Genomic DNA, 27411 nt, shown 5'->3' with positions numbered 1-27411 from the left:
GGGGTCGCATGGATATACGGTCATTTTTTACAAAACCTTTGCCTCCGAACTCAGTCCGTACCTAGTACGCCTATTTAATAGCATGGCGGAAGAGGGCGCGATGTCGGTTACGATAGCTGAAGCCCTGATCTCGGTTATTCCGAAGCCCGGGAAGGACCCCAATGCCTGTGCCTCCTATAGGCCGATAGCCCTTTTGAACCTAGATGCAAAACTATACTCCTCCATCATAGCCCGACGACTCAATGATCTGATGCCAAAACTCATACACCCGGACCAATCCGGATTAATTAAAGAACGGCAAACCCATGATAACACGAGACGGGTGATACACCTGATTAAAAAAGTCAACAAGTTCAAAATCCCAGCAGTACTAGTGGGGCTTGACGCCGAGAAGGCGTTTGACAGGGTGGACTAGGGGTTCCTCTTTTAAACGTTGGCCGCCTTCGGCTTCTCCTCTAAATTCTTTACAATGATTCGGGCAAACTACCTCTCCTCCAGATCCAGAGTGTCGGTGAATGGTCACGCGTCCTCCTTTTTCACGCACTCCAGGGGCACCAGGCAGGGCTGTCCTCTTTCGCCCTACTTTTCGCTCTAAGCATAGAACCACTGGCACTGGCAGTGAGGGACAACCCCGGCATCCAGGGCATACCCTTCACTGGGGAAGCGCACAAGATTACTCTCTTCGCGGACAATGTCCTTCTCTCCCTATCTGACCCGGCCCGATCTCTCCCCCACGTCCAAGCGGAACTGGAGCCCTTTGAAACAGTGTTGGGATTTAGGGTCAATTATGGTGAATCTCACGCTACCCCAATCCGAGGTCTGCCGTCTCGCGACACTCATACGCCTTCCATGGGCCGATTCCTCCATCCTCTATCTAGGAGTCCACCTGACGCCCACATTGGAGAAACTCTAGTCTGCCAACTTCCCTCCCTTGTTATCTAAGATTCAGGCCGACTTGAACCGCTGGAAACCACTGTTCATATCCTGGCTGGGAAGGATCCACGCAGATCAAGATGTCTCTCCTCCCAAGCTTATATATTTGTTCAAGGCTCTGCCAATTGAACTGGACGGAGACTTTTTGAGACGAGTGAAATCCATGATGCTACGCTTTATCTGGCAGGGGGGCCGAGCGCGCTTCTCCTTCGCCATGCTACGTAGATTAAAGACAGACGGTGGGGTGGGGTTACCCGATATGCACCTATACTATAAGGCGGCGCAGCTGTGAGTTCTAGTGGAATGGATGCAGCAGGAGTCGGAGAAACATTGGCTACATATGGACCGGAGTGTTGCGGGGAGGACTATCTGGGACCTGGTGTGGAAGGCCAAGAGTGACAGACCCAAAAATGCTTACATCAGTACCCCCACTCGCACCACCCTGAGGGTTTGGGATTCTGTCCCTGGGGACGATAGGTGGACTACATTTCCCTCTCCCTTTACACCTCTACATTTCAACCCTGCTTTTCCACCGGCGGTATCTAAGGGGCCCTTTGATGCCTGGCGGGAAGGGGGTTGCCTAGCTCTCACACACCTGTTTCACGGCTTTGACCCACTCACTTTTGATAACTGTAAGAGGGACTACAGGGTTCAGGAGCAGGAACGCTACCACCACGCTCAGCTACTCCACTGGGCATTGTCTCCTCCAGGGAGGGATGCAGCCTCACGCCCCCTCACAAAGTTTGAAGACTTTCTGACCAAAACCTCCTCCATTAAAGGGGCTATCACTTTTCTTTATGGGTTCCTACTTGCCACTGCGATCACACCAAGACCCCAATACATGTCCATGTGGGAGGGAGTCCTCCAGCGGGATATTACGGATGCAGAATGGTCACACTTATGGTCAGACATATCCAAGTTTAACCACTCCCTAGACTTAAGAGAGGCACACATGAAAACCATGATGGATTGGTATCTTTATCCAGCCAAATTGCGTCAGATCTTTCTCGAAACTTCTGACAAATGATGGAGGGGGTTTGGGCTGTTAGGAGATTTTCAGCACATCTGGTGGGACTGCCCCATCATTCGCCCATACTGGGAAGAAATTCTTGCCCAAATTAAGGATATTCTGGGGTACCCCGTTCCTACCTTGATGGCCGCTACCCTTATGGGCCTCCGTGATCCTAGCCTCGAACATCAGACTAGGGCGGACAAGAAGATTATGTGGCTTTGTATCGGGCGGCCAAACTCACTCTTGCTGCGGCTTGGAAGAGGAAGGAGGCACCGGCCATCTCCCTCTGGCACTCACGGCTCTGGAGGCTGTTGAGTCTAGAGAGAATGGCGGACATCTTTCTCGATGATTTCAAGAACTTTGAATTCCGTTGGGGGCCATTAGTTAGATTTCTGTCCCAAGGATTGCCGTCCGCAGTATGCCCGGCGAGTGTTCGATCCCTTCACCTGTTTCAGTTTTGAACTCCCATTTACAATACCTTGAAACAAGTCTTCGACTCGCTACCACCACTGGGGGAGGGGAGAGGGCTGTGGGGAGGAAGGGAACGGGGGGAGGTAGGGGGTTTTGTTGTTCTTTCTATGCATTCCGCATGAGCTCCTCCCACAGCATCGCCTTCGAGGTATTGCTTGCAGCTGGACGCCGTCTAAACTGATGCAGCATGGGAACTTTAGACCTCTGTCCAGGGCGTATAGAGATCTACCAACCAGCCACAGAGGACTTATCAGACTACCGCTGACTCCCCACGACCAGATCTGATCACCTGGAGTCCCCACAAACGTTAGGCACTGCTTCTGTAGAGGCGTTAGATATCTGTTGGGATCTGGACAGGACTACTCTCCTAGCGTAAAGGTGCATGTGGGCGAAAGCAATGCTATCCCCTGCGAGGGACGATGTGCGGGATTGTCGCATCTTCTTTATGCTTTAATATTCAATAAAAATACTCTTGAAAAAAAAAGAGTATATGGTATGGCTATATCATAGAACAGCTATAAGGAGATGGTTCTTAAAACTGCAGAGGGGCTCAGCTCATGCTAGGGCACCCTCTCACATAAAACCAAGCACTCTGCCTCCAGGATTGTCGAGGCCTACCATAGGAGTGGCTTATAGGTGTATTTGTGTCTATATATAAAGGCAGATATAGGTATACTAGATCTAAGTAAGGGTTGATTACACCACCTTACCCAGGCTGTGTGAACAGACCTGCGGTGTCAGTTTGGAAGGCAAACCAGGGGTGGCACAATACATGCTGCAGCCCCTGGTAGGCCTAGGGTGCACCTATGCCCTGGGTACCTATGGTACACTATACAGGGGCTCACAAGGGTGACCCAGTAACCAATCTGGTATGTACTGAAAGTACATGGTATCAATTTAGAGAGAGAACAGCTGGGCTGTGGGTCTGATTAGCAGGCCCACAGCCACACTAAAGTCGAAAAACCAGAGAATCACAGCAAAAGTGGGGGTGACCATAGGAGGCAGACCCTACTCTCCTACAACCGCAACATAATCTCCTATGCCGATGACATCCAGCTAATCCTCCCCCAGACCCCCACACTGCCAAAACCAACCTCCACGAAGAAATGAAGGCCATCCCCGAGTGGATGAGGAATAGCCGACCAAAACTGAACCTGACAAGACGGAGGTCCTCATCCTCGGATCCACCCCGCTGGCCTGGGACGACTCGTGGTGGCCGACTACACTAGGTGTTTTAATTTGGCAGCGATTAGGTTTGCATTAGCGGAAGCCATCCTTTATTTAGAGAGTATCTTGCATGTTTTGTGGAATCAATTTTGTATCTCTGTCAGCCATGTGCTCGCCATGTGCTCTGTCCTACCTTTCTGGTAACTGCTCTTGAAATTTGCCTTGAGATGAGATATATTTAGCATCTTCCACCTTCGCACATGCTCAGTTGAGCTTGCAGCTGTCCTTGCAGCTGCCACTAGAATGTAACTGTCAGGATGTGCTTGCCAAAAACAGCCACTGTTAGCTCCTCCAACTTGTTGACTGTGCATTTTCTGTATGACCATATATGTACCTAAAACCAGCATTTTGTACTTGTACCGCCTTCATTTGAGCCCCTGTGTGGGTATACAAGGACCAAGCTCCTTCCATTCAGTGCGCTACTTCATACATTACCGAAGGGTGCTGTGTGAATGTAGTTCCACCTCATGAGGTTTAATAAACAGTGTCTTTTCTATTCCAGTTTCTGTGCCAACCTTTACCTATTGCTCTGAGGACTATGTGCAGAGAAGGGAGAACCCCTAGCACTGGTAGGCCTTGCTGAGGCCCACTGCTACAAATTGGCAGACTCGGATGCCGGAAGGACTGGTCGAAACGAAGGATTGGAATCCTGCTTTGGACGCTATCGCTGCCTGAGGAGACCCGAGTCTTGGCAACCATGGTGTTTTTCTTTTCTTTCTGATCTGACCATCCAGGTGGTGCCGGTCCTCGACTGAGATCTCTTTTGTTGATTCGCCGTGCAGTGACCATTTGGTCAATTTGAGAACTTGGCAGTTGGAACCTGGACACCATTTGATTGGTAAGAGTCGTTCCGCGGCACTTGCTGTATGCCTTGGATTGGTAAGGTAGTTTAGTAACACTTACCATGGCTTAGATTTGCGTTGGCCAACTTTTGATTAGTATGTATGTATATATAAATTGCAATTTATATTGGCAGGTAATGAGGAGATTTTTCTCTGTCTGAATTTGTTTGAACAGTGCAACGTACGAAGAGTACCTTAAGCGCTACTTTGATTATAATACTGCATATTTTGCACTATTTTTGGCATGCCTGTTTTTAGCACACTTAGTAGGATGTGTTGCTTTTGTAGGGGTACCAGTTTAAGACTCGAAGCACAACCGACCCCGCCGGAGGGGACGCCTCATAGGGACATGTATATTAAGTATGGTATTTCTTCTATAATGTAGATGTAGATGTAGATGTAAGGGACACTTTTATAGCGCATCTATCACTCCATGGAGTATCTTGGCGCTCAACCAGATGGAAATGGTTTAGGGAAAATTAGCCAGTGAGGGCGCTTACACCAGTGCTATGCAGGCTGCGTCTGTAAGTGAAAACACCCAGGTCTTTAGCGCTTTCCTAAACTGGGTTTCGTGACACAGTGACCTAAGATGAGGTGGAAGCTTGTTCCATGCTCTAGATCCCAAGACAAAAAGAGATTTTCCTCCTTTGGTAGCCAATCTGAATCTGGGGATGGTTAACAGATTCTGATTAGCAGACCTCAGGCAGCGAGTAGGGTAATAACGCTTAAAGCCACTGTACAGATATTTAGGCCCCTGCTGGTGAAAGGCTCTAAATGTGATCAACAAGATTTTAAATAGGATCCGTTTGCCAACTGACAACCAATGTAGCGCCTTTAACGCAGCTGACGCCGATGATTTTCGAGGCCAGCGGCATGTTGGATCATCTGTAGCCTATGGAGTACGGACTTATTGACTCCAGCATATAGGCTATTACAGTAATCCAGCCTTGAGCTTATTAAGGCTACTGCGACTGCTTTCCTGGCTGACAGAGGAAGAAGATCGAAGAACTTCCTCAAGTATTTAATTGTGTGAAAACACATACCGGCTACGGCCACCGCTTGCTGTTTAAAGCACAATTGGTCGTCGAATTTAATGCCCAGATTCCGAGCAGATGTGATAGTCTCAGCGGGGGATTCAGCATCGTCTGGCCACCAGTTTTTTGGAGAGAACAGGTTTCTGTTTCCAAACGGCAAGATCTACGTTTTGCCGGAATTGCATTTGAGATGATTATCAGTCATCCATTTGAATGTAGCTGTTAAGCAATTCTTCAGATTTTCCTCCGCTCCTGGCAGTTCTCCATCCAGAACCAGGATTAACTGAGTGTCATCTGCATATGATATTGTACTGATGTTAAATGATGCAATTAGCTCAAGCAAGGGTACCATATATAAGTTAAACAGGACCGGGCTTAACCTCGACCCCTGAGGGACCCCGGAGCTGATGACCTTAGCTTCTGACTGGAATTTGCCCAAGACCGTGATTTGTCGTCTGTTGTTCAAAAAGTTCCTCAGCCAACCCAAGACTATCCCACTTATTCCTGCGGCCACCAGACGGTCCACTAAGATGTTGTGAGAGACCGTGTCGAAGGCTGCCGACAGGTCTAATAATATTAGGACAGCCTTCTTACCTTGGTCCACAGCCATTCGTAGGGTTTCTGCCGTGAACAACAGGGCAGACTCGGTAGAGTGTTTCGACCGAAACCCAGCCTGGTTTGGGATGTAGGATGTTATTCTCCTCAAGATAGTTCCTAAGTTGACTGTTTACGAACTTTTCAACCAGTTTAAATACCACGGGGAGCAGGGATATAGGTCGCATATTGGAGAGGGTCGTCGGGTCGGCGAGGGTTTTTTTATGGAGGGGCTTAACTGCTGCGAGCTTCCACTCAGTTGGAATTACTGCTGTGGCTAGCGATGAATTGATAAGGTGATTAATAATAGGATTAACAACCTCCACCGACGCCTGCAGAACCAGGGGTGGGCAGGGATCAAAAGGAGATCCAGATTTACTGGCCAAAATGGCTTTAGATGTCTCTTCAAGGGAGACAGGTGTAAAGGACTCAAAGCGTGAAGTTCCTCTAGCTGTTTTATCTCCCTCAGCCCGCTCTAAGCTGTATGGGGAAGAAGACGGCAGGGGAAAAGTCTTCACAATGTCGGCAATCTTATTATCGAAATAATCGGCAATTGAGTTGCAGAGATCCTGTGAAGGGGGTATCTCTTGAGACAAAGCTGGTGGATTCGGGAAGTCCCTTACTATTTTAAAAATTTCCTTTTGTCTTGAGCCTACTGTGGATATGGCCTGTAGGTACTAGGCTTTCTTAGCTAATTTGATCCCGGCATGATAGTGCCTTCTGGCTGTTTTATAGATATTACGGGCAGCTCCCTCATAATTCCTATGCCACGTACAGCATGTTATGGAATAAATACACTTGTAAGGATCCTGAGTTGCGTTAGCCTATGCATGGGTCATTTTATTTGCGAAAGATGCAGTATGTGGAACAATGTATGTTTAAGAGAAGACTAGGCAAGATATGTTTGACTGTGTGCGAATGTGGAAGAAAGAAGTGCGTGAACGAATGAAGCGTGAGCAAGCCTTGATTGAAAAAGAACGGCGAAAGAACATTTATGCAAAAGCATTAGAGTTAAAAAACAAGGAAATAAAATAATTAAAAGAGAGAGAGCATAGGGTGTGCCATTTACAGGTAACTGGCCAATATGCTGTTAGGCAACCCCTTTATCCTATCCTTAATAAACGACAAGATGATTTCTTGTTATTAGATCATTCTCCACCTCCGTATATTTTTTCTTCTGCTCCTTATGAGTCAGATGAGGATTCTCCTACAGAGCAGGAGAAAGCGCGAGAAACTCGTTCTATGCTGCCCGCCCAGCGTTCGTCTGAGCTTAGATCTGCAGCCCGAAAAGCCCTTCGCAGTCCATCCCTGCTTCTGAGCTTTTAGAGGAGATGAAAATTTGGCAGGAATGGGAGCAAATATATTTTACCGAGGTATTTGCCGCAGAGGTCGTTGAGCGGTTTAGGAAACATTCTGATGAATTGGAGCCCGATGATGTAGCACAGGATTGTAAACAAATGCGTGATGGTCTTTTTGTATTTTCTCAGGTGGCTGATACAATCAGGCATTTGGTTAAATTACGTGTTGAGGCAGTCCGTTTGCAAGAGGAGAAAAAGGCAGCAGAAGCAGCTGCACAAACATCTCAGACCGGCATGGCACAAGCTTCTATCTTTGGAACAGATAAGACTATGATAGTTCATGCGAAATCTATGCGGGTAGCCGCACCTTTGTATGTTCCTCCTAAAGGAGCGGGTCCGAGTGATGATAAGACTTCTATTGATGCAAAGGGTTACTTTATTTATAATTGGGTTTACACTCCTTGAAATAGAGCGGATGTTATGGCCCTTAAAAATGCATTGCCTGATCCGCGCAAAAATTCAGCAGCTTTTTATGAGGAAGTTGAGGGTGCTATTAGCTCTTATACCATGACTTTGCCTGATATTGATTTGTTTTTCGGATTGATATTGCTGCCTGACATGTGGAGAACTGTGCGTAAAGTTGATGATCGTGAAACATTTGGGGCATTATGGGAAGAGTTAGAACAAATGGATGTAGAGCGGGAGCCTGCACAGAAACCGTGTAAATTGATTTTAGATCTCCCTACAGCTATATTAGTTAAGTTAAAGATGATTATTCCCCCTAAAAAGATAGATTGGACTGTATTAGCGTCGTGTAAGCAAAAGGCAGATGAATCGGTTTCAGTTTTTTTTACACGCTCTGAGGAGGCATTCCACGATTTTAGTGGCCAGTCATTGACAGATGACACGGGTAGGCATCTGTCTGTCGATAAATATGTTGCAAACCTTTTGCCAGGAATATATAGTCACCTAAAGGCTAGTGAGAGTTCATGGACTACCTCTTCTCAGGTTTCTCTTTTGACTATGGATCAGTATTATGAACGCCAGGAATTAGAAGCGAAGGGTAATGAGGATAAAAAGACTAAAGAGTTGAAAACAAAGGTTATGTTGGCTCAGGCTTATGGTCCGCCTTCTAGAGGTAATGATAGAGGTGGACGTGGATCTCATGGTTTGTCCTTTCATTCCTATACTTGTTCGAATTTGTCTGTTGACAAGTGTGCGTACTGCAAGAAATTTGGACATTGGATTTCTGATTGTTCAGTGCTGCATGCTCAGCAGTGTCCACGTGGTCGGGGACAAATGAGAAGTCGTTCAGGATATTCAGGGCCGAGAGGAAGCACGAATGATCGTGCTAGGTTTGATGCTAACACACGTGGGCAGGATGGGTTTGACACTTTTGATAGAAGGAATCAATATCAAATGTCCGACTATGTGCCGTCTGATTTTCAAGAATCTGCTTATGCATAGGATTGCCTAGGATGGGGTAAGGAATCAGTTAAAGTTCCAGTAGATCAGAAGGGTCCCTATGTTACAGCACATGTTTTGGGTTCTACTGATCAGTTTCTGGTTGATACAGGAGCTACTCGTAGCGCCCTATCTAAACAATTGGTTCCAAGGGCTCCCCTGTCTGGCTCAACCATTACATCGATAGGGTTCGATGAAATGCCTTCCCTTAGCCCGCTGTCACAAGCACTTGCTTTCCATGTTGATAAGTTTATTGCTCTATGTCCATTTTTGCTCTCTCCGAATACACCAGACAATATTGTGGGTCTTGATATGCTCAAGTATTTCAGGGCTATGATACAATGTTCTCCTGAAGGAGTGTGTGTTATTTTGAATGACAACTACCCAATGACTGAGGGATCTTGTTTGGTTAAAGAAGATACTGCATTAGCTTCACTCCCAAGTGCTTTGTGGGCTACTTCAGACACTGATGTAGGACAAATGGTTATTCCACCAGTGCATATTAGTGTCAAGGAGGGCGCTTCATTGCCGCGCTTGCCTCAATATAAAATTTCTCAGGAAGGTGAAGAAACACTAATTCGCATTGTCCATGATTTGATTAAAGTGGGGGTTGTGGAGGAACTCCCATACAATGTTTGTAACAGTCCTATTCTGCCCATTTTGAAAAAGGATACTGATAATAGGATTTACAGATTCATTATTTATTTGCGAGAAGTTAATAAGATTGTAGTACCACAATACCCAGTGGTTTCTGACATAACAACACTACTTACTTTGGTTCCCCCGACATTGACTACATTTAGCGTGATTGATTTGAAGAATGCTTTCTTCTCGATCCCTATTCATCCTGATAGCAGATATTTGTTTGTTTTCACTTTAAATAATCGATCATACAGATTTTTTAGAATTCCTCAAGGGTACACTGAGAGTCCTAGTATCTATAGCCAAGCACTGAAAAGACAACTTGATTCATCTTACCTAAAGGGGTGGATCTCATTCAATATGTCGATGGCATCTTGCTGGCAGCCGATACACCTGAACTATGTGAAGAGTGTACTTTGTCTTTGCTTTCTTTTCTTGCTACACACCGTCATAAAGTGTCACGAAAGAAATTGCAATATTGTAGACCGAAGGTAACCTACTTAGGTCACCTTCTGTCTAAGGAGGGCCGTGCACTGACACCAGATCGCATTCAAGCAATTTTAGACACACTAGTACCTTCTACTCAGAAAGATGTCCGTGCCTTTGTTGGTTTGACTTCGCTTTGTAGGCAATGGATATTAGGATTTTCACACATTGTTAAACCTCTGCTAGTGCTTTTGGCGAAAGATACTCCAGTGCCCCTTCCATGGACAGATGAATGTCAGAGTGATTTTCATCAGTTACGTCAAGCTCTTTGTTCTGCACCAGTGTTAGGCACTCCAGATTACACGAAGGGTTTTACACTCTATATACATGAGAAAGATTGATGCACATTGTCAGTTTTAGTGCAGACACATGGTGATAAGCAGCATCCCTGTGCATATTTCTCAGCAGTACTTGATCCTGTTGCTCGTGCATTACCTGGGTGCTTTCGTTCAGTTGCAGCAACAGCTGTGTCCATACGTCCGAGAGAAGGGATGTCACATAAACTGTTGGTGCTAGTACCCCATGCAGTAGATGCTTTTTTGAATCAGACCAAGACACAACAGTTAACTAGTGCGCGCTTGACAGGATATGAATTGACACTGTTAGCACCTCATATTACCTTGAAGAGATGCGTGACACTGAACCCAGCCACTTTGTTGCCATATCCTGAGATTCAGTCTCAGTCAAAGGAGCCTCACGATTGTATAACCCTTACTGAGGAACAGACAGAGGGTTGCATCGATTTGCAAGATACGCCCCTTCCAGATGTAGATGGGGAACTGTGGGTTGATGGGTCCTATTTGAAGTTACCAGATGGCACGACCTCATCTGCATATGCGATTATGACACTTCAGACAGTAGTGGAAACAGCTCGCATAACTCAGAAGTTGGCTCAAGCAGCTGAGCTCATAGCTTTGACACGAGTGTGTGAGCTTAGCACTGACTTGTGTGTGAACATCTATACAGATAGCCGCTATGATTTTGGAGTGGCCCATGATGTTGGCCTGCTTTGGAAGGAAAGAGCCTTTCTTAATCCTACGGGATGCAGATAATGCATGGAGAATTAGTACATAACCGTTTGACTGCACTGACATATCCGAAGAAGATAGCGATTGTGAAGTGTAGTGCACACAAGAAAGTGACTGATAAGATAGGACAAGGTAATGCCTTTGCAGATTGCGTAGCTCGAGAGACTGCGATGCAACGGAGCACTACTTCCATGTACATAGTGGAGTCACAAGCTGAGCGATGGCATGATGCTAGAGGGGAAGTACTAGATGTACAGAGATCAGCTTCTGTAGCAGAACTTGAGCAATGGGCCAAAGAAGGATTATTGGACGATGAGGGTTGTTGGCGCAACAAAGACATGGATAGATGGAAACTGCCTGTCGCCTATTTACAACCTATGGTTCAAATGGCACTTGGGCTGGCACATGTTGGAGCTCTAGCAATAACTAAATTGCTTCCGCAAGTTTGGGAGCATCCTGAAATTGTCAGCATCGCTAAAAGAGTAGTTTAGTCCTGTTTGATCTGTTGGCAGTATAATCCCGGTAAAGGGACAAGTACTCCTACAGGAGGGTTTGCTACACCAACCGCACCTTTTGAAGATTTGCAGATGGATTACATCCAACTTGAACACTGCAATAATCTAAAATACCTCCTAGTGGTGGTATGTGCCTTCAGTAAATGGATAGAGGCATACCCTACAAAGGATGATACTGCTCTCACCACAGCGAAGGTGCTTCTAAAGGAGTTATACCCTAGATATGGTGTTTGTAAACTTTTGTGGAGTGACAACAGACCTCATTTTATTGGGCAAGTTGTTGAGCATGTCCTGAAAGGATTAGGGATCAAGCAGAAATTCCATGAGGTCTTCCACCCGCAATCAGCCGGATTACTGGAGAGGTACAACGCTACTTTGAAATTGAAGTTGGCGAAAATACTGGCTTCCACGTCTTCAAAGTGGCCGGATGCACTACCCTTGGCATTGTTGTCCATAAGATCAGTGCCACATTCACGATCTTGCCTTACCCCATACGAAGTGGTCTTTGGGAGACCAATGAACATTCGGGGAGTTCCTAAGCCACGCCCCATACATGATGTTACATGTGTTCTGATGAATTATTATTTGGCACAGTTAACCAAGAGGTTGATCTCTATTCGTCAACAGGTTTCGAGAAGCTCTTCCTGACAGATCTACAGGTGAGGCCCATGAACTCCGTCCTGGCGACCACGTGCTGGTCAAGGTCTTCAACAGATCGAACAGTTTGGAACCGAGGTGGCGAGGACCGGTGCAGAGTGCTCCTAGGAACAAGGACAGCCGTTCGAGTGACGAACAAGAAGAACTGGGTCCATAGCACACACTGCAAACGTGTGTCGCCTACCTTGGTGGAACCTGCTGTGTTGACCGACTATCGAGAGATTCTGGAGACAGAGAAAGGTCAAGCTATATCACCTGACAAGTCTTCCCGGATCACACGATCGCTGGAGAATTCCGATATCAGCTGAGACCAAGGAAAGAATCTGCTTTGCCGAAAAAGACTGGCTGAGCTACCGCCCTGGGTTAGTAAGACGGAACGTCGATGTGGCAAGGGGGAGGGATCAGTCCTGCGTAGTGTAGTGACACCCGTCTTGACCCATGGTGAAGAAATCAGCGGCTGCCCAGGGATAAGAGCTCCAACGATTGTTTCATCGAGTTTGTAGAAAGATCAATTATCGCTGTTGCTAAAATTAATAACAAAAGAATCATTTGTGCTGTAGGGGTTGTTGTTGCTCTGGTGGTTATGGCAATAATCACCTGGTTTGTTGAGAAAGTGGCTCCTGCTCGACAGCTTTTTGTTGCCACTACTACAGTACCAATGGAACAGCACTACTTCACGCTTCCCTATCACGAGCAGAAGCATCGACAATCCTACTTAAACAACACATTTATTCAAATGTTGCACCATACACATATTGCCACGAATACCACCAACTGTTGGGTGTGTGGGATGATACCTGCTCACCAGAAAAAGGGAGGAACACCTTTTATTCCTCTGCCGTTTTCCCATAATGGTTCATGTCAAGCTTGATATGCCCTTTTGTTTGCATCTGGAAAGCCTTCAGTAGGTGGGATTAACTTTCACCTCAATAAAGTATGCTACTAAGATAAAGAAGGTTCTCCGCAAGCTAAAGGAACTAAATGGGAATGGGAAGAGTATAAACCTGACAATATTTTGACCCCATATGTCTTCACGAATATGAGAAACACCAAGAAAAATTGACCTTTTGTAATTTCTGTGACAAGAGCCAGAGCAGATTTATGTATTAATTGTGATGGGAGAATTCCAGTGGGGAGGAGTGAATGTACTGTAATTCTAACCATTGAAGGTACCAACAACAGCCCTTTTACAGCCTTGCATAATACTTACTTTATATGGGGTAATAAGGGATATTATCAACTCCCCATTGGATGGTCTGGGGTATGTTATGTATCATTCTTGTTTCCCCCTGTGTTCTTGGCCCCTCCATCGTATCACCAGGACTTGAAACTATATAATTATATCTCCAAGAACAGATACAAAAGAACAATATGTACAGATGAGGTTGATCAGACTGATACCACTCTGCAACAATATGTCGATTTTAATTTGGGTTACTTTTTCTTTGTGGGTGCTGCATTGAACAGTAGGAAAATAAGGAGATTGACTTGTGGTGTGGACGCCGTTACCAATCAGACAGTTTGGTAACGGCACTTGGGAACATTACAGAGGAACTGCAAATTGCAAGGATTGTAGCACTCCAAAATAGAATGGTTCTTGATGTGATTTTGGCTGATCGAGGTGGTGCATGTCACATCATCGGTAGCATCTGTTGCGTGTTCATACCAGATCACTCACCTTCAGTATATGACGCAATATCAAAACTGCATAAGATTGCTGCAGAAATTCACCAAGAGACTGGTACATGGACTTTTTCGACCTGGTTCTGGACACTCTTTGCCACTTGGGGCTGGAAACTACTGACTATCTTATGTATACTGCTGGCGATACTGTTTACATGCTGTGCATGTATGCAATGTGGTCCTATGCTTTGTTCCATGTGCATCACTGCTTGTACACCTACTAAGAGAAATGTTGTAGAAATAAAAGCCCAACAAATGCTGAATAAAGAGATCACGGAACTAATGAGAATCGATGTACAGGATGCATATCTAGATTACCCCAGCTGAACGAATGTCTTCAGCTAATGCTAAAAGGGCCTACTGTTGTAATTTGGCAGCGATTAGGTTAGCATTAGCGGAAGCCATCTTGTATTTAGAGACTATCTTGCCCGTTTTGTGGAATCCATTTTGTATTTCTGTCAGCCATTTTGTTTGCCATGTGCTACCATGTGCTCGCCATGTGCTCTGTCCTACCTTTCTGTTAACTGCTCTTGAAATCTGCCTAGAGGCGAGATATATTTAGCATCTTCCACCTTCGCACATGCTCAGTTGAGCTTGCAGCTGTCCCACTTATTGACTGTGCATTTTCTGTATGACCATATATGTACCTAAAACCAGAATTTTGTACTTGTACCGCCTTCATTTGAGCCCCTGTGTGGGTATAAAAGGACCACGCTCCTTCCATTCAGTGTGCTACATTACCGAAGGGTGCTGTGTGAATGTAGTTCCACCTCAGAAGGTTTAATATACTCTGTCTTTTCTATTCCAGTTTCTGTGCCAACTTCTTCCTATTGGTCTGAGGACTCTGTGCAGAGAAGGGAGAACCCCTAGCACTGGTAGGCCTTGCTGAGGCCCACTACTACATAGAAACAGCTCCAACACCCACTGACCACGCACGCAACCTAGGGCTCATCCTCGACTCGTCCCTCTTCATGGTCAAGCAGGTCAACGCCGTCTCCTCCTCCTGCTTCAACACCCTCAGCATGCTTTGCAGGATATACAAGTGGATCCCCACCGAAACAAGAAGGATGGTTACCCAGGCCCTCGTCAGAAGCAGACTGGACTACGGAAATGCCCTCTATGCAGGAGCCTCGGCCAAACTCCTGAAATGGCTCCGAATCATTCAGAACGCCTCCGCACACCTGATCCTCGACATCCCTCGAAGCAGCGACATCACACCACACCTGAGAGACCTGCACTGGCTCCCTGTCAGCAAGAGGATAACCTTTAAGCTCCTCACCCACGCACACAAGGCACTCCACAACACCGGACCAGCATACCTCAACTGCCGACTCAGCTTCTACACCCGTACCCGCCAGCTCTGCTCTGCAGACCGCGCCCTCGCCACTGTCCCCCACATCTGAAGAGTGACCGCCGGTGGCAGATCATTCTCCCACCTTGCAGTCAAGACATGGAACACCCTCCCCATCCTCCTACGGCAGACCCAAGACCTACTGACCTTCAGAAGACTCCTCAAGACCTGGCTCTTCCAACAGTAGCAGTATTTCCACCCCCCTTAGCACATAGAGACCCTCACGGGTATGTAGTGCGCTTTAAAAATGTTATGATTGATTGATTGATTTAGCAGAGGCACTTAGTTTCACAAGTTAAAGGGATGTCTGTAGTCACACATCACGTTGTGCACAGGCCTTTTGTCTGGCACTACTATGGGTGGTGTTGTCTCCTCCTCTTGTTCACCTAAAAGCAAAGAAGCAAGAAGAACATCAGTGAAATATGGCATTGCTGTAGTTCAATTACTAGTACAAACAAATATAATATCAATTAGTGTGTGGTCAGAATTATTACCTCCGTTATTAAAAAAACGTAACAATACAGTGGAACCATTTGTGAGACTTTGACAACAACATAAGCTTTCATGATGTACTGTACAGTACACTCATGAAGAATAGGAAAGAAGAACAACGACAACAAAATACAGATGTACTTGTTTGCTTTATGTGCATTGTGCATCACGTGGGATGCTGCACTCAGGGAGCTGCAGTTGACAAATGACAATTGAACAACCCCTAGACAATGTATACAGTTGTGCACGTCATATAGCATACATGGGGTTAATGGTTTATTCATGCCAAATGATGTTACTTATGAAAGTGAAGAAAATAAAACTTTGAAAAAAATTAAAATATTTAAAAAAACAAATTTGAAAAATTAAAAAATATAATGAAACAAAAGAAATTTAAATTAACAAAAACATTAAAAAAATTAAAACAAACACATTTTAAATAAGTAAAAAATAAAAATTACCCTCAAGTGTCTAATTATTAATTTATTAAGCTGCTATTATCTAATTGATCAATCATCCATGCAAGCATTTGGGAAAGAGGCACACTCGCTGAACGCACAAAATGGCTGCCAGCAAGTATTACTTGATCATCATCCACAATAACAAGCAAGAAGAAGGCATTTGAGAACAAATAGAAGATATGCAGGCCTATGGCAAAAGCTAGGCCTGGGCAGTGAACTTCGCTCCATTCGCAGAGTTCGTGGAGTTTTCTGTAATCTTCACTCCACAGATCTCACGGAGTGCAGAAAACTCTGCTTTGCGATGTGCGAACGATAAGTTTGCGATCGCGAACGGTAACATCGCAAGCTGCTGCTTGGGTAGAATTTCTACCCAAGCTGCAGGAATACCTGCACAAACTGTAGTTTGCACTGCACTCCGCCACTCGCGGAACTTCGCAGAGTTTTTTGTAACTACGCGCAACACATCTTTAATGCAACAATGTCAAACATCAAAATCCACTGGACAAAAAATGGCTGCAAGTTACAACCACACACATCCAACAAAGGCATTAACACACATGAAATAAAAAAGTGAAATACCAAAAACACACACAGTTTGCATTTAAATCCAATGCCATCCATGGCTTAAATGATGTTTAAATTCAATAGACACCACAGAAACAGCTGTTTCACAAATTCATTAATAGTTCTGGGCCTACTGAATGGAAGGCCTATTGGCGGACTACTGGGCTACATAGTGAAGTAAATCAATATTGCAAATTGATTTTAAAACATGGAGATATTGAGCAACTGTGTAACATTTTTCCTTTATACAAGAAAACATATTTACGTGTAAAGGAATAACTAGGCCCCTGATGAAACTAAAGGACACCCACCACAATACATTTAAAAAAATCAATAAAAAGTACAAATAAATCCAGGTGCTTGACCCCAATCAAACAAACTACACCAGTTTTCCAACTTACTTGTGAAATATCAAATTCAAAGTCCTCAAATACAATGATGTATTTTGCAACACAAACAAAGAGTGATTGTTTATTTATTTTTATTTATTTTGAATATTTATAAAGCGCGGCTGATACCTTGCAGGCTTCCTGGCGCTGAAGAATACTCTGCTGAGGATAGACCGGAGTAGCTAGCAGGCGGGTGGAATTTTAGGGGAAAAGCCAGGTCTTGATGCGTTTCCTGAATGGAAGAAGTTGTGAGATCTGGCGTATGTCAATGGGCAAGCTATTCCATAACTTGGCCGCTGCGACCCTAAAGGATCTGCCCCCGGTTCTAGCTTTGTTGAATCTGGGCACCCTTACCAGACAGGCTAAGGATGAACGTAAGTCTCTGGTAGGAATGTACCACAGAAACAAAGCTTGCAGGGGTCTAGGCCCGAGTCCATGCAGAGCCTTAAAGACAATGCAGAGGGACTTGAATGCCACCCGCTGCTTTAAGGGTAGCCAATGTAGCTTGTCCATGGCTGCTGTGGCCGAAGACCTTCTCGTCCAACCAAGAGCCAGCTTGGCGGCGGCAGATTGTATTCTTTGAAGTCGGTCCGTCAGGGTGACTGGAGATTCAAGGAGCAGGGCGTTACAATAGTCAAGGAGACTAAGTATTGTACACCTGACTATCGCCGCCCGGGCTTGTGCGGGGAGAAGTGGCATGATTTTACGCAGGGAGCGTAGCAAGGCTGTACAGATCCCCACTGTTTTTGCTACCTGGGTTTCCATACTCAGCTTGTTATTGAGCATGGCTCCCAGGTTGCGGACCGAGGAGACTGGCAGAGGTTTGTCTCTAGTCTCTGGAGGCCAGAATTCACTCGGAAACTGGCGGGGTATATTGGTGCCAGCACAAAACAAAACCTCTGTTTTGGAGGAATTGAATTGGAGGGAGTTTCTGTGGAGCCACCCAGCCGTCTCTCTTAAACAGTCGTGGAAGGTGGTTAAAGGAGTGGAGTCATCTCCTTCCCAAGAGAGTATGAGCTGCGTGTCATCAGCGTAGTTGATCGTTTTTATCCCATAGGACTTAATCAACGTGATCAGCGGGAGGAGATACACGTTGAAAAGAATGGGGCTGATGGAGGAGCCCTGGGGAACTCCTTGAGGCACCGGTGCGAAGGTGGATTGGAATGGGGGGAGGGAGACAGCCTGTTTCCTATCGCACAGATAGGAGTGAAACCAGAGCAACGCTGTGCCATCCACACCTGCTTCACCTAGTCTCTGCAGCAGCGTTCTGTGGTTGACCGTATCGAATGCGGCAGACAGGTCCAGCAGTATCAGTGCTACTGACTGGCCCCTGTCTGCACGCATGCGAAGGTCCTCCATGGCTGTCAAGACCGCTGTTTCGGTGCCGTGGGCAGGACGGAAACCGAACTGGTGATCGTCTAGAAAGTTGTTCTGTTCTAGGTGCCGGGAGAGGCAAGAACTGACCCATCTTTCCGCGACTTTTGCTGGAAATGGCAGTAGGGAGATGGGTCGATAGTTGGATAGACAATCTGGACTCAGGGAGGGTTTTTTTAAGAGTGGGGTGACAAGCGCTTGTTTCCACAAGATTGGGACATGGCCACTGTGCAAGGACTGGTTGCATATTTGGCGCATGGTGCCAAAAAGTTCAGTTCCAAAACTTTTCCAAATCTTTGGAGGCAGGGGGTCGAGCGGGGAGCCCGAGGTAATTCCAAGCGCCAATCTGTCAAACTCGGAGACCGGGATAGGGGGAAAATCCCGAAGTCTGATCGTCAGGCCGAAGCCTGGAGGCGTCAAGCTTTGAAAGCTGGAGCTAGGTCCCTGAGTGTAGGGAGCTCCCAGAGAGGGAGGTGATTTTAGATTTTGAATAATGGTGTTTATTTTATTTATAAAGAATGCTGCGAGATTATCACAGAGGGCTTGGGTGGGGGGCTTCGTAGAAGTGACACAGTCTGGATGGGTTAAGTTCTTAAGTATCTGGAAAATACTTTTCGAGCTATTGGTGGCATTGGTAATGGTGGAGCAGTAATAGTTGGCCTTATTTTGGGCAATGGCAGTTTTGTACGCCCGGAGGTCCATATCCAAATAAAAAGTGACCAGGAGATGGGCAAAGAACTGGGAGGAGCCTGTTGGGCAGGAACAGGAAGTTGGAGACTCTAGGGCACTTCCTTCCTCTTGAAAAAAAAGTTTAAAAAAAGCAAAAGGACTATTTGTACAAAAAAACATAGCCAAATGTCAATTTGAGGAGTTTCACTCAGGTTTAAAATGTCCCAAAACGTACTGTGGCAACTTCAAAATTATGAAGGAAATTGCATTTTTAGTCCTGTTCTTGACGGCCATCTCAGGATACCCTTGAAACCCAGACAGTTCTGAAAACTAGACACCCGGGGGTGCAGCTTGCGTGGCCTTCAATGCTTTCCTATCCAGAATCACCCGCAAACCCCAAATGTAGCCATACTTATATACCGTTTATTGTACTATGTAGCTATACTTATATACTTTTTATAGTAATATAACCATTCAAAGTGTATGTTAAATAATATTCTCAATATTATTCCACTATCATCTCTATCTCCCATAACATTCTGCAACCCATTTTACAAATACAATAAGAAATAATGTTTTTGAACATCCAATATTACATTTTAAAGTTTGAAAAATAATTTCAATTTAAAAAAGTATACATTAAAATTAATATTTCCCATCATAATTATTACCATTATTTCAATGAAAAAAATGTACACTAACTACCTAATCCTTCACCAAACTCCATAGCCTCCATAGCCTAACAAACACAATGACATACTTTATTGGAATCTTCATAAATGCCGAAAAGGTAGGAAAATGGCATTATCAAAAGTAAAACATACAAAATATTTTCAGACATTTTTATTAAAATATACAAAAAATTAATAAAAAATAGCACACTACCTAATCACACTACCTAATCAAAACCATAAAACAACCCCCAAATTAATATTAAAAAATAACATCTAAATATTACAAAAAAATTAAGTATTATACATTGAAATTTAAAAACATAAAAATTGCAAATTATGATACTTACAGAACATATATTAAATATCTGTATTTACAATGCTATATTTATAACACTTATCTTGTTGATAGCAAGAGTAAAATGTTAAGTTTTACTTTGCTATCATGTTTTGTAAAGTTTAGATCATCATATGATATTCAAACACTGTTTTAGAGTTGATATTAAATGAACACATCATAGTTGCCATTTGAATTGTAATTTGTTACAGGGAGTTGTAGTCATGGCAGTTTTTCTTTTGTTTTTTTAGAAGACACTAAAAAACATCTTTTATACTTTTCCAAAGGAGAAAAATGGAATGGGTTTTGTGGATACCATGAGGTTTGGCAGTAGCTTTTAAATTGGATGTTTCGAATAGAGGCAACGTGCGTCAATTAACTCCTCACAAGATTTTGGGGGACGGTATGTTGGAATATCAATATCCATATATGTGCTTAGTATATGGGTAACTCTCCATCCTGAGTGCATATGGTATGCTGACTTTTTGATTTTTGGCACTGAAACAACTGTAATCTAGTGTATGCCCAGGCTTGTTCCTAACTATCAGATGGTCTTGGACTTGTTTTGTGACCTGGAGGTATGCACTAAGTGTGCCCTCATGTACTGACAGTGAGCTACTGTCCTAGTCGTGGGTTTGTCATGTAGATTGGTGGTGGACTGTTTTGAGAATTATTCATGTGAACAGGCATTTTTTTCCGAGTCACCGGAGTAGAGGCCTATAGACCCACCTGATTAACATTTCACATCTTTGCATTTTTCTGTCCTTAACGCTAACAAGCTGAGTCAATGTTGAGTGTGGTGAAGTGTCTAGCCTTCATGGAACATGCATAGTGTATAGGGGAGTGAGCCAGAATAATGGAGGCAAGTTGGATTCATTTTAAATACCTCTGGACTAGCATTGCACAAGATGGAGGTGAAAAGTCTGCTCCTGAGCAGTAGATGTGTATTGCTAACACTCCTGTATCTGGAAGTAAGAGACCAACACTCTTAAATGAGAGGAAAGGAGGCAGGATTCCTTTACATATTCTATTTAATCTTTTTGATAGCAGTGAACTGCTGATTAGGCTTCATGGACTCTCTCATTGGGTTGCTGGTTGGGGTGAGGGGTGAGACTATAATCTCTGTTGTGACAGGTGAGGACGTTTAGGTTAGGCCTACCCTGTTAGTTTTATTTGATTACTCCTTCAATTGGGCTGATGACAGCTACCTGCATAAAACTCCCATCTTCTTGCTAATGTCTGGCTCATTCAAGCTGATTTGTCTGCTTAGCATACTGACAAACTTGATTCAGTTGAAAAACCCGCTCTAAAGCCTGATTGGCAACCATGAAGGAAATTTCAGGAATTTACAAAAGATGTCAGTTGAAAATTGACATGCTTTTCCAAAATTTTGGAAAACACAGGAAGAAGGGAAATGGGCCTGAAATTAGATAATTGAGTGGGGTCAGCAGAGGCCTTCTTTAGTAATGGGGGAACCATTGCATTCTTCCAGATAGATGGAATAATAGCCTCTTTTAAAGATGCATTAAGCAACTCCATGATTAGCATCAGGGAGGATTGTGCAAACTTCTGCAGCACAGGGACAGGAATGGGATCTCTAGGGGAGCCAGATTTAAGACTCCCCAAAATCTACATGAAGGAATTAATTTCTAAGGGTGCCCAGAAATCAAGTTTGTCAGTATGCTCAGCAGACAAATAAGCCTGAATGAGCCTGACATTAGCAAGAAGATGGGGATTTCCGGATTGCTGTGATGCATTATTCAACGTAGATTCCTGGAATGAGCCATAGATTTTTTCAATTTTACTCAAAAAAAGTATAGTGAGCTCCTCACATTGTGAAGCAGTTAAATCAGGAGAAGCAGGTAAGAAATCGGCTCCAGACAGATTTTTTACAAGCTTGAATAGTTGCTTGGGATTATTCTGTGCTCTTGACACAGCAGATGTCACATAATCAGTGTGCACGATCTTGCAAAGTGTATGGTAATCACTTAAAACTTTTCTATAGGTCAATTTAGCCTTTGGAGCATATTTCTTCCTCCAAAGCCTCTCCAATATTTTGCAATTGCTTTTTTCTGTTTTTAAATTATCTGTAAACTAAGGAGCAGGTGGCCGGTGATTGTTTGCCTTAATGGTGGATAAAGGGAGGCAGACCTCAACAGAATTAGAGATCCAACTCTGAACAGCCGCCACATTGTCTACAAATGAAAGGCCGACTATCGGGCGGTTTTGGATAGCATATTATTGAACACATCAGGGTTCAAATTCCCCTATTTCCTAGATTTAGCTGAAAGACCAGAGACCATTGGGGACGGATCAGGTAAGACATCTGAGATTGAGAAGCCAACTAGGAAGTGATCGGACTATAAAACAGGTCAAGCTGGTGAGCAACGCGTAGTATGCATATTAGAGAAGGTGGGGCCAAGTAGATGGCGAGCCTGCAGCAAAGTCCAATATAAGTGCATTACTGGATACGCAGGAACTCTCTTCAAAATGAAGGTTTAGATTTCCCAATATAGTAAAATTAGTAGCATCTACAAGATACTGTATAACTTGATTCATGAAAGACGCAACCCAGTCCCCTCCAGGCTCAGGTGGCCGATAGAGTAAGATGCCCAAAAAGGTAAATTGGGGGGTTAAAATAAGCCTGAAAAGGGCGGCCTCACAATTCTGGAGGGGTAAAGCGTCAAATTTGCAAATAAAAGCATTTTTTTAAATAATGGCTATACCTCCTCCAGTTTTAATTCCCCTATCACGTCTAACAATAGCATAATTCGGGGGTACAGCAATTGCTATGTCGGGACCAAAGCTACCATGAAGCCAAGTTTCATTAATCAAAAGATTTAAAATATCTAGCTTATGCTTTGCTAATGAGCAACTGTTTATGTAGAAAAAGGAGTGTTTTCCCCATACTTCCTTGCGGTGGATGACGGAAGGATTGTCCTGAGGTTTATCAGTTACTGGGCAGTGACTTTCACTAAGCCTAAGTGCAAACCCGCAAGGGCGGCAAACTGAAGCCATGGATTCGAGATTAAATGGTAGACAATCAGGGTGCAGCACAATCTTAAGCTACTTTATCTTGGAGGGAGAGTAGCTATAAGTACTCCTCCCGTTTGGTCCAGCAGTCCTGACCCTGGTCCCGACCGGGCCAACGGTGCGCCGGCTATATCGTCCGCTGCGCCTCCGTCCCATGGCCATTAAATCCTGAAATGGCAGGGCAGAAAAAAAGACTAGAGAGCTAACCGCCCCTATGCGTGGCTCAAAAATGGCCATGACGCGTTGTGAAAACGTTTAGGAAGTAAAAGGAGTTTAACAGACTCCCGAACTGCACATCAACAATACGAATTTAAAATTCAGTGCAATTTAAAATCAGTGCAAATGTCCCCCCCGTTCCGTGCAGTATATAAAAATGTCAAGTTATCTGTCAGAAGAGTAGAGATTGAAAATTAGCAAAGCAACCTTTCAGGCGCTGCGCGTCCTTCCCGTGGCCATTAAATACTAACATTTCAGGGTGGCAAAAAAGACTAGAGCGCTAACCGCCCCTATGCATTGCTCAAACATGGCCGTGATGTGTTGTGAAAACGTTTCAGAAGTAAAAGGAGTTAAACACACTCCTGAACTGCACATAAACAATACAATTTTAAAATTCAGCACAATTTAAAACGAGTGCAAATGTCCCCCCAGTTCCCTGCAGCACATACAAATATCAAGTTATCTATCAGAAGAGTAGAGAGTGCAAATTAGCAAAGCAACCTTTCAGTTTGTCCCCAGTTGCTGTAGAGTACCTAGAGGAGCAGATGACTGGAGAGCGATCATGGTGGACATGTTGTCAGAGGGTCCCCAAAGTATCCCTATGGTTCCAGACAGGAACTAGGACATCATGATTTCTGAGGCCCGGTTGGTGTTGTAATTGCAGAGGTTGTGAGGGGCCTGTGTCACAGTGTCATCTGATGCTGTTGGGGGCTTCCATGTGGATCCTCAGGTCCCAGCACAAGCTCATCACAATAACAAGGGGCCAAGGACACTTACGGTTGGTCCAGGCACGGCTGGCCCGCATCAGAACTATTGCATCTTGCAATCCAGAACCCTTCGGAACAGGGACATCACTGAATGCAACCAAGCACCCAAGGCAGGAGACACTCGATGACTGCCTGCAGGTGCAGCATGACTAGTAGGAGTGTGAGGGAATGCCCTGAGGTACTGGGCAGACCAAGGACACCACCCGAGGACTAAATACACCTGTGAATGGGTAAGAGGCAAACAAGACATACTGTTTAGCACAGTGGGTTAAACTGTCCCTGATTTACATTACTTACACTACTCCTGTTATCCCCTGGAGTTAGAGGAGACTAACCAGAAGTGGGGAGAGCTGGGCATAATGGGGACAGTGAGGAACCAGCTGAGTTGTGACAGGACTATTCACAGTGTAAAACTACTAGTCAGTGAGGATTTTTAGAATGCCGTCTTTCGTGTGATTGTTAGGGGTGTGAATGCTGTTGGTAGTGTAAGAGTGCTAGTCTGTGATTGGTGTGAGTGGTGTGACTGCTCTGAGTTGTGTGTGACTGCTACTCATTGATGGGCAGTAAGAATGCTTCTGGTACTGTAGGCCTGTACTGTATGCCTGCTTCTCTAAGAATGCTGTCAGTAGTGCAAGACTAGTAGCCTGAGGGCTGTGAGTATGTTTTAAATGCTGTTTGACTGCTAGTGTGTGAGGGGTGTGAAAGTGTTGTTGGTAATGTGTGAGTACTAGTATCTGGTATGTGGGGTTCTGAGGGTACTCTTGGTGGTGCGTGACTGCTATTCCATGGTGGATGAGAGTGCTGTAGGCAGTGTGACATTGCTAGTTGGTTAAGGATGTGAGTGCTTTCAGCATTGTCTGACCACTACCCTGTGAGGGGGTAGTAGCGATGTTTGTAGTTGGAAACTGCTAAGTTGTGAGTGGTGTCAGCATTGTGCAAACAAAGGCTCTGCTGCAAAGACAACAAAACTAACTGAAATTTTTAAAATTACACTGCGATTGTGAAGTTGCAGAGTAACAATATATAAGAACGTGCAAAAGAAGTGAAAGATTCTGAACAATCACGTGTATGAGCACGTCTTTATTTTGCCACAAAAAACATAATTACCCAAAATACTATTTGCAAATATATCCTAACCTGAGCACCAGCTGGTGCATATTCTTGTGCAGTGCATGTAAAAAAATACATACGTACAACAAGAAATACCAGAGGAAAAAACACCAGTTTTTGTTGGATTTTGAACAAAGCCTTTGGGCGCACAAATCTTTACTTTGTAAGAAACATGTAACAGGCCAGCTAAGGGTTGAGGACCTATTGAGGCACCTCTTGGGGAACCAACTCCAGCAGAGGCAAGTAAACCTCAGGCAGGTTCAGTTGCAAGTTCAGGCAGGTCTAGTGCAGCAGGTCAGCTGGACAGTCGCAGGGAGACCTTTTTAGCATGGGGTGTCCCTGTATCTCAGACGAAAAGTTAGCCAACTGACACCTGGAGTCACTCAGGTTAGCCTGGTATTAAGGGAGCAGGTCCAGTCTTCATGCTCAGAGAGCAGGGCAACCCTCTGGGGTCAAGGCAGTCTTCAAGCTTTAGGGCAGTCCTCTGGTAGCAGTGTGGCAGTGCACTGGGGATCAAGGAAAACCTCAAGTAGCAGGGTACTCTTCTAGGAAGCTGGGTGGCCTATTTGATGCACCTTCCACAGGTCCAGGAGTATAATGAAGAGTGACTTTTTGAGGTCCAATATGTTTACTTGGTGCCTGCCTTTGAAGTGGGGGGATTCCCTATACTACCCCCATCAAGCTCTGGAAAGTTCTGCCCTCCCCCTGTAAAGGCTTCAGGAAGTCTGGGGTGACTAAAGACTAGAGTCAGGTAACCTTGCGTGTGTTGGAGGAAAACCCTTTTAGGTGTAAATGGGGAAAGGCACTACTCTGCAACCAGCCATCCTGTCCACACCTAGTCCCCTTTTGCCTCATTATCAGAGAGGAATACACAAACCCAACGACAGAGACATTCAGAGTCATGTGACCCGGTACACTGGAAGAAGGCACAAAAGGGTATACCAGGAAAATGCGAACTTTCTAAAAGTAGGCAATTTCAGAATTGTGACTTAACATCCAACTTTACCATTAAGGAGGATTTTAATTATATTTCATTTCAGTGTAAACGCTATGTGCCTGATTAAAATGTGGGGCAGACTTGCATCTGCCTAACACCATCTCAGTCCTGGGACCGACCGAACTCCGGTCGGCAGTTCCGACCAGCTAATTACAATGCAACTGAACACTGTTCAGGCACATACTCCCATTTCTCAATGGGATATTATGTTATGCCGTTAACCGGCCGTAACACAAGCTCCCATTAAGAAATGTGTTTTGTGTCCCTGCACCCTGTAGCAGACACTTCAAGGTGCCTCCTAGGCCCCCAACTGGAAGCCATGCACCTAAGGGACCATGCTGTGGGTCCCCAAACACGCTTTCCAACATGATTTCCAAGTAGGACAGTCTTGCATGAAACCATGCCGGAAACCGTGCATCGTAATCCCAAGGGCTGAAAGGTCCGCCCTTTGAGATTACTAGCCGGTTCCAACTGGCAGAGGGGCTCCTTGAGCCCATCTGAAGCTAGCCAGAATAACCGTCCAGTTCATTTTCTGATCACCATCATTATAATGAGGCGGTCGGGAAGTAAACTGAACGGATGATTACGATGCAGCCTGGAAGGTTCCGACCGAATTGGCCCCATCTCTATTTGCTCATAATCAAAAGTTAGCATATATTAAATGTAATAAGGTAACCCAGTGTTAGTCAATGGGAGGGATATGCCTTAGTAAAGTGAGAAAAGGATTTAGGAGCTTTATGTAAAACATGAGCTCACATGTCCTACTTATCCATTACAATGTGCCCTGCCTTTTTGAGCCTTTAGAGTCTGACTTAAGGGTGACTTATAAATATGAGAATGGAAGGTTTAGGCCTGGCAAACGTATTTTGCCAGGTCGAAATGGCAGTTTAAAACTGCACTATAGACTACAGTGGCTTACCTGATAAATGTTTTATTGGGCATACAGCACTCATTGTGCCACCCACTAAAGTAGCTTTTTAAAAAATGCCCCAGGACTGCCACTGAAGCTGATAGCGCAGTTGTGAACCATAGTATTTATTTTAAAGGTCATGGGTACATGTGTACCATTTTCTACAGACTCACAAGTAAATTAG

Source organism: Lissotriton helveticus, chromosome 6 (assembly GCF_964261635.1).
Source record: "Lissotriton helveticus chromosome 6, aLisHel1.1, whole genome shotgun sequence".
In the NCBI taxonomy this organism is placed as follows: Eukaryota; Metazoa; Chordata; class Amphibia; order Caudata; family Salamandridae; genus Lissotriton; species Lissotriton helveticus.
The sequence above is the reverse complement of the archived record's forward strand: the minus strand, read 5'-3'. Positions refer to the sequence as shown.